Below are 9,839 nucleotides of genomic sequence, written 5' to 3'. Positions count from 1 at the left end.
CCTGTAATCCTAGCTACTCAGGAGGCTAAGATCCGAGGATCAAGGTTCAAAGCCAGCCTGGGCACAAAAGGATCTGAGACTCTTATCTCCAATTAACCTCTAGAAAACTCGAAGTGGGGATTGGCAAGGGTGGGGCAGTAACCTTGAGCTGAAGAGCTCAGGGACAACACCCAGGCTGAGTTCAAGCCCCAAGACCCCGGGGAAAAAAAAGAAAGAAAAAGAAAAAGATGTTATAAGAGCCCACCGATTAAAGAAAATACTCATAAAGAAGCATATTTAATGATGGAAAGACAAAACTGAGAGTATTATTTGATGTTCAATATCTAGTCTTCCTGTGGCAACCATTCTGTGGCAGGCACAACATGCAGAGTTGACTAAATAAAAATAAACTCCACTGGGGTGCACTTGGCACGAGGAGTGGGTCCTAGGCCCCTTCCACCATGTCGAAGTTTTCGTTTAAAAACACGGTTGACGTCGGACCCGTGGCTGCCTTACAAAGTACTCAGTGTTCCTGAAAGTACATCTTTCACAGCAGTCTTAAAGTTTGCAGCAGAAGAGTTTAAAGTTCCTGCAGCCACAAGGGCAATTCTTACCAACGATGGAATAGGAATAAATCCTTCACGGACAGCTGGAAATGTTTTCCTAAAGCATGGTTCAGAACTTCGAATTATTCCTAGGTATTGTGTTGGAAGTTGTTAATATCAGCTATTTGGAACATACAGTTGCCTTTCAGAATAAGTACTGGTATATTATTTTGTTATTATAAAATTGAAGTCAAGCATTGGGCATACACTGAAAACACCTAGGAGTCAAAAAGCAAGGAAAGGTGGCCCAGTCATTTCTCATTGCTCCCGCTCTTCCTGTGGAGAGGAGTGCCTATGGATGGAGGGTACCACCACTCCAGAAGGTCATTGGATTGCCACCTTAAAAGGCCAGAGTTCATTTGAGGCAAATGAATTATCCAGCATTGGGTTTCAGATGGAGGATGATTGGTGGGTGATTCTTTCTGACAGCACTTGGATTAAAATTAATTAAAATTTTAATGAATCTTAACATATTTATTTGTCCTTGATTTTAAAATGTAAAAGGATTTGGATGGCAGGTGATTGTTTGCTACCATCTGATTTGTACACATAGTTTGATTTTTAATATGTACTTTATTATGAAGATAATATTCACTGAGTAGTTATCAGTCTTCCATTAGTTATGGTTCAGTGTCTATGTGTCATTTTAGTATCAAATCAAAAATGGAGTATTTTGATCAAGCCATTGAGTATATAAATTGATGACTGATACCGAAGTGATCTCTCAAATCTAGTATTTTTCATGGTGGAAATTTAAAAGCCTCCTTTGCTTAGTTATGTATTTCTTTGGATAACTTTTTTTTGTGGGGGTTGTTAGTCTTGAGGCCTAAACTCTGGGCTTGGGTACTGTCTTTAAGCTTTCTCAAGACTAGTGCTCTACCACTTGAGCCATATAGTACCACTTCATATTTTGTTTTGTTCTGTGTATGTGGGTACCAAAGAATGGAACCCTGGGCTTCATGCGTGATAGTCAAGCACTCTACCTCTAGGCAAAACTCTGGCTAATCTTTTGATAACTTTTAAGACAAAAAAACTTAGAGAGTGTTGTTATAGTAACATGAAATGTACAGTGTGGCCTCATTGGAAAGGATAGTGAGTTAGACTTATTGAGCACTCAGGTTTGTTGGGGGTTTTTTGTTGTCGTTTTTTTTGTTTTGTTTTTTTTATGGTGGGTTGTGGGACCTGAACTCTGGACCTGGGCATTGTCCCTGCACTCTTCAGCTCAAGACTACCGCCCTACCCCTTGAGCCACAGCACCATTACTGGTTTTCTAATGATTAATGTAGATAAGAGTCTCCCAGGATTTGTAGTACCCGGGCTGGCTTTGAACATTAATCCTCAGATCTCAGCCTCCAGAGTCACTAGGATTACAGGCCTGAGCCACCACACCTGGCAAGCAAGTCAGGGAATGGAAGGTGACCAAGCTTTGTCAGGAAGGGAAGCAACAGGGAAGAGGAACAGGAAATTCACACCGTGTATACAGAAAAGACCAATTTGGGGGTATTTTCTTTTGTTTTGCTTTGTTTTTGTCAACTTACAGTTGACAAAATAGTTTACATTGGAGAAAGCAGAGATAACAAAATACTTGACAATCCTAAATAAATAGCAGAGAAGTAAACCATGGACGTTGTCAGCATCTGAGTTTCAAAATAAGTTTATTACAATCTAAAGAATCAAATACATAATGAAAGAATTTATTTGCCTTTTAAAGGAGTATCAGTACCTGTAGCATATCTTGGATGATGAATAATACCTCTAGTGATTCCAAATCAGTACTTGACCTCCTGTATTATGAGCTCTCTAGAAGAAAGTGTTGTGTCTGTAGTAGGTTTTCAATAAAAACTGAGTCATAAATGAGATATAACACCAGTTTTTACTATAGCATGTCTCAGTGTTTTCACTTCCCAAGGCTTACTGGAAAAAAAGAAAATATAACAGAATCAGCATCTGAAGGTTGACGTGGTAATTTGAGAAATGTACCAGAGACAGGCACAAATGATACATAGCCCCCATTTATATTGGCACAGTGTTCATGGGAATCCTCAGCAGATTTTTAGGCATGGCAGGTACCTATCATACCAAACTGCATGGATGACTGAGATTGGGGGAGCTATGATTTCAGGTCAACTCAGGCAGATATGTCTGTGAGATTGCACCTCCATGGAGGGAAATTGTACTCGGGGCCCCCGTGATTCCAGCAACAGTGTGAAGTTTAAAGTAGATTGAGGCAGGAAACCAGAACACATCTCAGAAATGTGGCTCAAATGGTAGCACTCCAACTAGTATGCAAGAGAGCATACCCTGAGTTCAAACCCCAGTACTGCCTTGCTCCCCCACCTCCGAATTACCAAATATTACAGTGATGATTAGTAGAAGGATGCTAAATTATCAATGGGGGGAAAAGCTGATACCAAAAGCATACTAATTATACTGGAGGAGGTTTGTTTAAATTCTGATGCTCAAAAGTTCCTGTTTCATATAAACTAAAACTTTAGTTAGCCAATGGTTTTGGATGCCCTACCCCTGAGTTTTGGCTTAAGTTCTGCTGTTAGCACAAAAATCTGCCAACTGCATAAATACTTCTGTCTTAATGTTCTCTTTGTTTTGGAAATTAGATTGTACTTCCTAAGAATATTTTATTAGACAACTGGACGTTTTGTTATTAAGTAAATGTGGTCTGTAAGTTCTTTGTGCAGAATGTTAAAGTTTTATGTTTAAATGCATTACTGATCCATAATTAATTTAAAAAATACATCTTGTTATACTATAAAAAATTTAAAAAAAATAAACTCCACTTAAGGAGTCGGGAGTGGAACCCAGAATCAAAGAGGAAAATTAAATACCAAACAGCTATACTGTAATGCATCTTGGAAAACGATTGAGAGCTCCAAGGTAGGAAATTGAATTCTGTGTGTGTGTGTGTGTGTGTGTGTGTGTGTGTGTCTGTGTGTGTGTCTGTGTGTGTCTGTGTCTCTGTGTGTCTGTGTCTCTGTGTGTGTCTGTGTACTGGTCCTGAGGGCTTGAATCCAGGAGGCTCTTGCTCAAGGCCAGTGCTCTAGCACTTGGACTATACCTCCACTTCTGGATTTTTGATAGTTGATTGGAAATAAGTGTCTCACAACCTTTCCTACCTGGGCTGGCTTTGAGTCAAGATCTTCAGATCTCTGCCTCCTGAGTAGCTAGGATTACAGGCATGAGCCACCAGTGCCTGGCTGAAAATTGAACTGATTTTTTTGAAGGACCACAAGGGTTTTATCAAGTCATCAAGGTTCATGGGGTTCTTAGCAGAAGGGCGTGTGACAAAAGTTTAATAACCTAATGTGTGTATGTGGAAATAAAGATATTTATCTATCTGCATGGTATGGGCAGCAAAAATCTAATACTTGCATTCACCAGCCAACACAACACCAGTGCCGAGTTGTGTTGAATGGTCCATATGAGCCTGAGTGTGATAGAGAAGCTGTTGTTTGACAATGCTAAGTCTGGGTGGTTCTTTATTCTAAGTCAAACACACATGTAACAGAAGCTGAAAGATGGCATGATATAACAAGGTAGAAATAATATCCTTGGCACTTCCTGAGAAAGTCAGAGATTTTGAGTTGGGAAGAAAGGTAGGATGGGCTGAGAATATGGACTATTTTTAAGGAGTGGATGATGAGAAATGGGAAATTAGTCTCCATGTTAAGTACAGTGTGGATCAATGATAAAGTTAATTGCATGCCAACAAGGGGACAGGGAGCTGGAAAAGGAAAAGGGAGCTGAGCCACAGACCAAGATTTATTGGATAAAAAGCAAAGAAATTATGTGGGAAACAGAGCTAAAAAAATCTCAAACTACTTCATAGACTTTCTCTAGGCACGTCTACCCTTGTGAAGTTAACTTTCTAGTTAATATCTTTGTACATTTTAAGTGATGAAATTCTGTTCAGTCGCCCTATTTTTGGTAGTGTGTTTACAATGATTCTTTAAGTCTAGCAATTTTCTACCACCCAATGTAAATCAAAATCAAGTTTTATTAAAGGAGGAATCCTACAATTATAGCTGCAGATATTTTGAAGCTTGTCAAAATCATGCTAGCATAAGCACAGACTTACAATGAACAAGAATAGAAAAAGGTATTTAAAAAAAGAAATGTGGCAATATTGTTTTCCTGATGGAAAGTTCTGTTTTGTATTATTTTGTTTTGTTATGATGTCCTCTTTGAGAGCCAAAGAAAGGGGTCGTGATAGTCATTTTGCACAATGTCGTCCATGTCCATTCTATGTCTAAACAAGAGTCCTGGGTAAAGTTCTTTGTCATTGCTTTGAAGTTTCAAAATTTCAAAGTTGAATGGGATTGGAAGAAAGTCTACAAAGAGGTGTTGATATTTCCAGGACATTTTATTTTCCTAAAAAATAAAATAATACATTTTAGGCTCAGCCATAATATAGATTTCCACCTCAGCCTCAGACTTGAAAAACTTCATTATCATAATATCTGATGTTGGTCTGAGTCTGCTCTGTCATTGCAATTGAACTAGTTCAGGTAAGTTTGGCAAGTATACCTGGGTAATTCTAAAGGTAGAGTAAGCTTTGTTTCCTACTTTATCAGTTTAAATGGTAATCCTTGGCTGCTGAAGGATAAGGAAAAATGGTGATGGCCATCCAGCTCTAAGACCCATTGATACTCTTCAACCACTATGATACTAAAATTCTCCTCTATTTGTGAACTTGTTAGGAAACTGGACTCAATCAGCAGAGTCTAAATACAAGACAAACATCATATGACGAATATTAAATTTTTGCCATTGTTGACTTGAAATTCAATTACATTTGTACACACTAAATTTTCATTTTCTATGTCCCATATTACATATAATATTCATTCTCCCAGCCTATGAATCTCTCCCAACCTTCTGGGAATAACTGGGATTGCTACTGTTGGCACAGAGCTATAGGAGAGGTTTCAGCCATTCACTATCTGTAGTAAACATAACTAAAACCCTGGGTGCCTGGGTTACATATAGGCAGTGGAGTGCCCTGAGCTGCCTAGGTATTGAGCTTCTTATACACCCACATACACACAGTCAGCAAATGTTTTCATTTTCCCTATGACAAGAGGAAACCTATCTCATTAGATTAGCAGGGAATAAAGTAGTCTCTCAGCTTAAATATGAAAGTCTTCCAGGCTCCTTGGAACTCAGCCACCATCATATATTTCATTGGCTTGCTCCATGCTGTGGGCCACAGCATCGTTTATTTGAACATGCCCATAAATAAGATGTTGCCTAATCTGAAATTTAAAAGAACAAATTGTGTTATTTGAAGATTCAAAATCTCGATAGAAAGAAAGAAAGAAAGAAGGAAAGAAAGAAAGAAAGAAAGAAAGAAAGAGAGAGAGAGAGAAATAAGCAAGGAAGGGAGGGAGGAAGGGAAAGAAAGAAAGAGGGAGGGAGGGCAAGGACAAAGGAAAAGAAAAAACATTCCCACAGCAGTTGGAGAACATCTTTAAAGCACTCTGAATCATCTTCACTCTTCCAGTAGTGCAAAAGAGCCACTCCACCCTTTTAGTCATTTTTCTACATATTACAGTCTTAATGCATAAGGAATTAACAGTCCCACAAAAGGATCTCTGGAAGCCCAGAGGGTTGATGTGATTCTCTGAGACAGCACAGGTAGTTAGTAGCCAATACTGGACTGGATCCGGGTAATCCAACCATCCAGTGCTTTCCCCACACCATGTCCCCTCCTCTGTAACACTGATTTATCTGAGACCAAGGTGATCATGTGCCATCTTAGCAAAGCACTCCTTGCGAAGAAGTCTTATAAGAAATTAATTTATACAACATTCTACTAACTTACCCTTTTCTAAGAAGAGACTATCACTCTGGTAGGCTAGATAATAGCTTTACCTAGACCTAAGGTTGGTAAATTTTTAAGGGAAAAACCAAATAGTAAATACTTGGTTTTATACAGACTACAGTCTCTATATTCATATTTCCAGCTCAGTGGGTTGGAAATTTCAATTCTAAACAAAATATTTAGTTAATATCTATTTAAGATTTACTATGTGGCAGCAATTGAGGTGGCACACCCCTGCCACAAATCTCCCTTTAAGGGAACTTGCTGTAAGAAATATTGTTGATTAAACACCTCCCAGTGCCACACTTTTGAGTCAGAGGCAGTTACACCAAAACAAGGTTTTCTGATGTCTGTTCTCATCACAGGAAAATATGAAGGTACTGTATATGGTTGAGGCAGAAGAACAACCATGACTGACCAACACAGTCATGTGTTATAAAGGAAGGATCACTAAACATTTTCTTTAAAAAGCCAGGTAATCGAATAGGGAAGGGGGGGGAATAAGATGAGGGGTGGGGGTGGGGGGAGGGAAATGGGGACCAAGACACGAGAAAGAGTATCAATGTTTGTGAAGTAATGCACCTTCTATCTGGTGAATATAATGTAACCCTTCTATTAATTACAATAATAATATATGTAAAAAAGAGAAAAAAATTTAAAAAGCCAAATAATACGTATTGTAGACTCTTCTGCTCATACCTTAGAGCTTATAAAGTCTCACTTCCACCACTTCAGCATGAGAGCAGCTATAGATAACATACAAAGGAATGAATATGATTGTGTCAAATAAAACACAATTTGCAATAATTTGTGGCAGGGTGGGTTTGTCCCATGGGCCATATTTTACTTTCTAAAGTCATATTCGATGAGTTTGTTCAGGCTCCTTTTGCTGGCTTCAATGAAAATTTCTCAGAATTTTACTATGGTCTAAGGCACTTCCTACCCTTCTCCTCTTCTTCCTCCTCCTCCCCACTACCCAAATTGGTCTGCCACTTCTCTCTTTGCCACTTCTTTCTAGATGTTTGACCCAGTAAAATTGCTTACACATCCCATCCCAACTTGGTGTCTGCTGCTCTGAAGGTGCCACAGGGCACTTCTTGCTTTTGCTGAAAATGTGATTGGCTGCCACGGGATTATGTGTTAATGATGAACAACAATGAAACACTCATTAAGGTTAAGCATTATCTCCTATAAGAGAAAAACATTAGTTAAAAATGCAAAGGTAACGGATAGACAGACAGATATCACAATGTGGAAAACTCTAATATTAATTACAATAGACTAACCAGAAACAATCTATTTGCCATTTTCTAGCCCTGTGCCATTCAAATTTGAAAATCACCCCCAGAATGGGCTCATCCTCCACTGCCTGCCTCATGGACTTACTGAGAAAGGGTATGAGAAAGTAAATCACCTTCACTCAAAGAGACACTTCATTGAATCACTGCAGCTCTTTTTGGTCCCTAGTGATGTCTGAAGCATTTCATGAAACATTTTGTGATTTTATTTTTTTTACAATTTATTCCACATAAAACTATAACAAAGCCTATGCATATTTCTGAGCACTTGTGCTGGTGGACCATTTGAGTATGATGGTAATGTAATCTAGAATTGCAAGGTAATTTCCCTTACTGAACAGTTTATTGTAAACTGAAGACAAACAAGGTCTCTTTTGCCAAAGTCAGAAGCCCTACTTCCAAAGGGAATGGATAAACTGTCACCATTATAGGAATCGATACCCAAAATGCATACCCTGTTTACACTGCAATAAGGGTGTCATACTCCAGCCTGATGTACAGTCTAACCACTACCAGGCACAGAACACAGCTTCCCAATGGTCCCTCCAGACTGAAATGGATTGTAGGAGTTACCCTAGATATGAAAGGAGGCAAAAATAAATAATTGAAAAAGCTCCTCAGGTTGTGTTTTATTAGAGCAGGGAGGCACAGAAGGCAACAGCCAGCTCAGTGCTGTACCTGTGTGAGTTTCAGAAGTCAACACTGGTGTATTGGAGCAGGTGACATAAAATAACTCTTCTGTCAAGACTGAAAACAACAGACTTGAGGATCCAGTAGTGCAAAATCATGCAAGGAAAAAAGGAAGCACCTGCACAAAGGCTTTTTTAAAATGTCATTGTATCATGAGAAAGAAGCAAAAACCCAGGAAAGAATCATACAGTTTATTATTTACTTATTCAAGAAGAGGCATTGAATATCCAACAGATGCAAATAACTGTTCTATATAGAGACTTGGGGTGACCAAGGTGAGAAGTTTGCTTACATTTTGTCATAAAAATATAGTCCAGGAAAAAAAAAGGCAATACTATGATACTCAAAGAGTGATAAAAGGCTATGAAGAAAACCTGCTTAGGTAAAATACACAAAAGAAGGAAAGGTTGTATGGAGAGTATAGTTCTCATAAGATAACTAGGGGAGTTTTTTTTATATAGTAGAGAAACTAATAAATACATAGCCATGATATGGAGAAAAGCTGAGGCTATTGAAGGGACAACGAAGAGGACAGCATATTTGGAGTTTAGTGCACCAGGAGAAAAGTAGTATGAAATGGGGGTTGCAAGAGGGCAGAATGAAAGCTTTTAGATCATGGTAAAGAGCTGAGGGAAGCCAGTAGTGTTTTGTACTCATCTGATTAATAAGCAGAGAGAGACAAAAATATCAAGCAATCTGACCTTTCCTTAAATACATGGATCTTGTCACCACCTGGTCTCCTGGTTAATTCTTAGCCCAGTGTGGCTTATTTTGAATAAAATATTTCCAAAGAGGCATTAGGTTATATTTACCAAGGGAACTTCTGATTGCTAATTTTTCATTTGTTGTTTAAACCAAGTAATCGGGGAAAACGTTTTTGGGTAGATCAAATTCCAGTTGAAAACTATCAGATTGAATATGATCATTAAGAAACAAATGGCCAATTTATTTTTCTCCAAACTATTGTTTGGAAATATGTTGATTCTATCACAAAGTCAAGATTCAAATTACAGCCTGCTTATTGTTCTTCGTAAAGTTTTTATTTCAGGTTTCTGGTCAGCCTCTGGAATAGCCAGACTGATATTGTTAGATATTCTTTTAAAATAAACCTCTGATGGGTCATTTTCAGGCTGAATGCTGTTGCTTGTGGTTTGTACTTTTTTTTTCCTTTTGATGAAGCCTAGCACTTTATTTCACTTTTGCTTTCAAACCTGAGTGTTTTTCCAACAGTCTTTCAGCAGCAGGAATGAGTAAATAGGTTTTTGTCTAAACAAGTCACCTAATAAAGTAATCCTGGTAGGCTAGATCCCTATAATCATATCCATTTGCTTATTTTTCCACTGAACTGCCAAAAAGCTTTGGCTTGTCAGAACAGTGCCTGGACAGAGAGTCAGAAAGCTATAACATGGAAAAATAAAAATGATAAGA

The 9,839-nt window shown here is 38.4% G+C and overlaps 1 pseudogene; it reads left to right on the top strand.

Moving 5' to 3' along the window:
- Positions 1-440: 440 nt before the first annotated feature.
- LOC150067128 (ubiquitin-fold modifier 1 pseudogene) lies at positions 441-699 on the top strand (annotated as a pseudogene).
- Positions 700-9,839: the final 9,140 nt, after the last annotated feature.

The sequence above is a fragment of the Megascapheus bottae genome, chromosome 2 (genome assembly GCF_031878675.1).
Source record: "Megascapheus bottae isolate mThoBot1 chromosome 2, mThoBot2.hap1, whole genome shotgun sequence".
Classification (NCBI taxonomy): Eukaryota; Metazoa; Chordata; class Mammalia; order Rodentia; family Geomyidae; genus Megascapheus; species Megascapheus bottae.
This window is presented reverse-complemented; position numbering and strand designations above follow the sequence as displayed.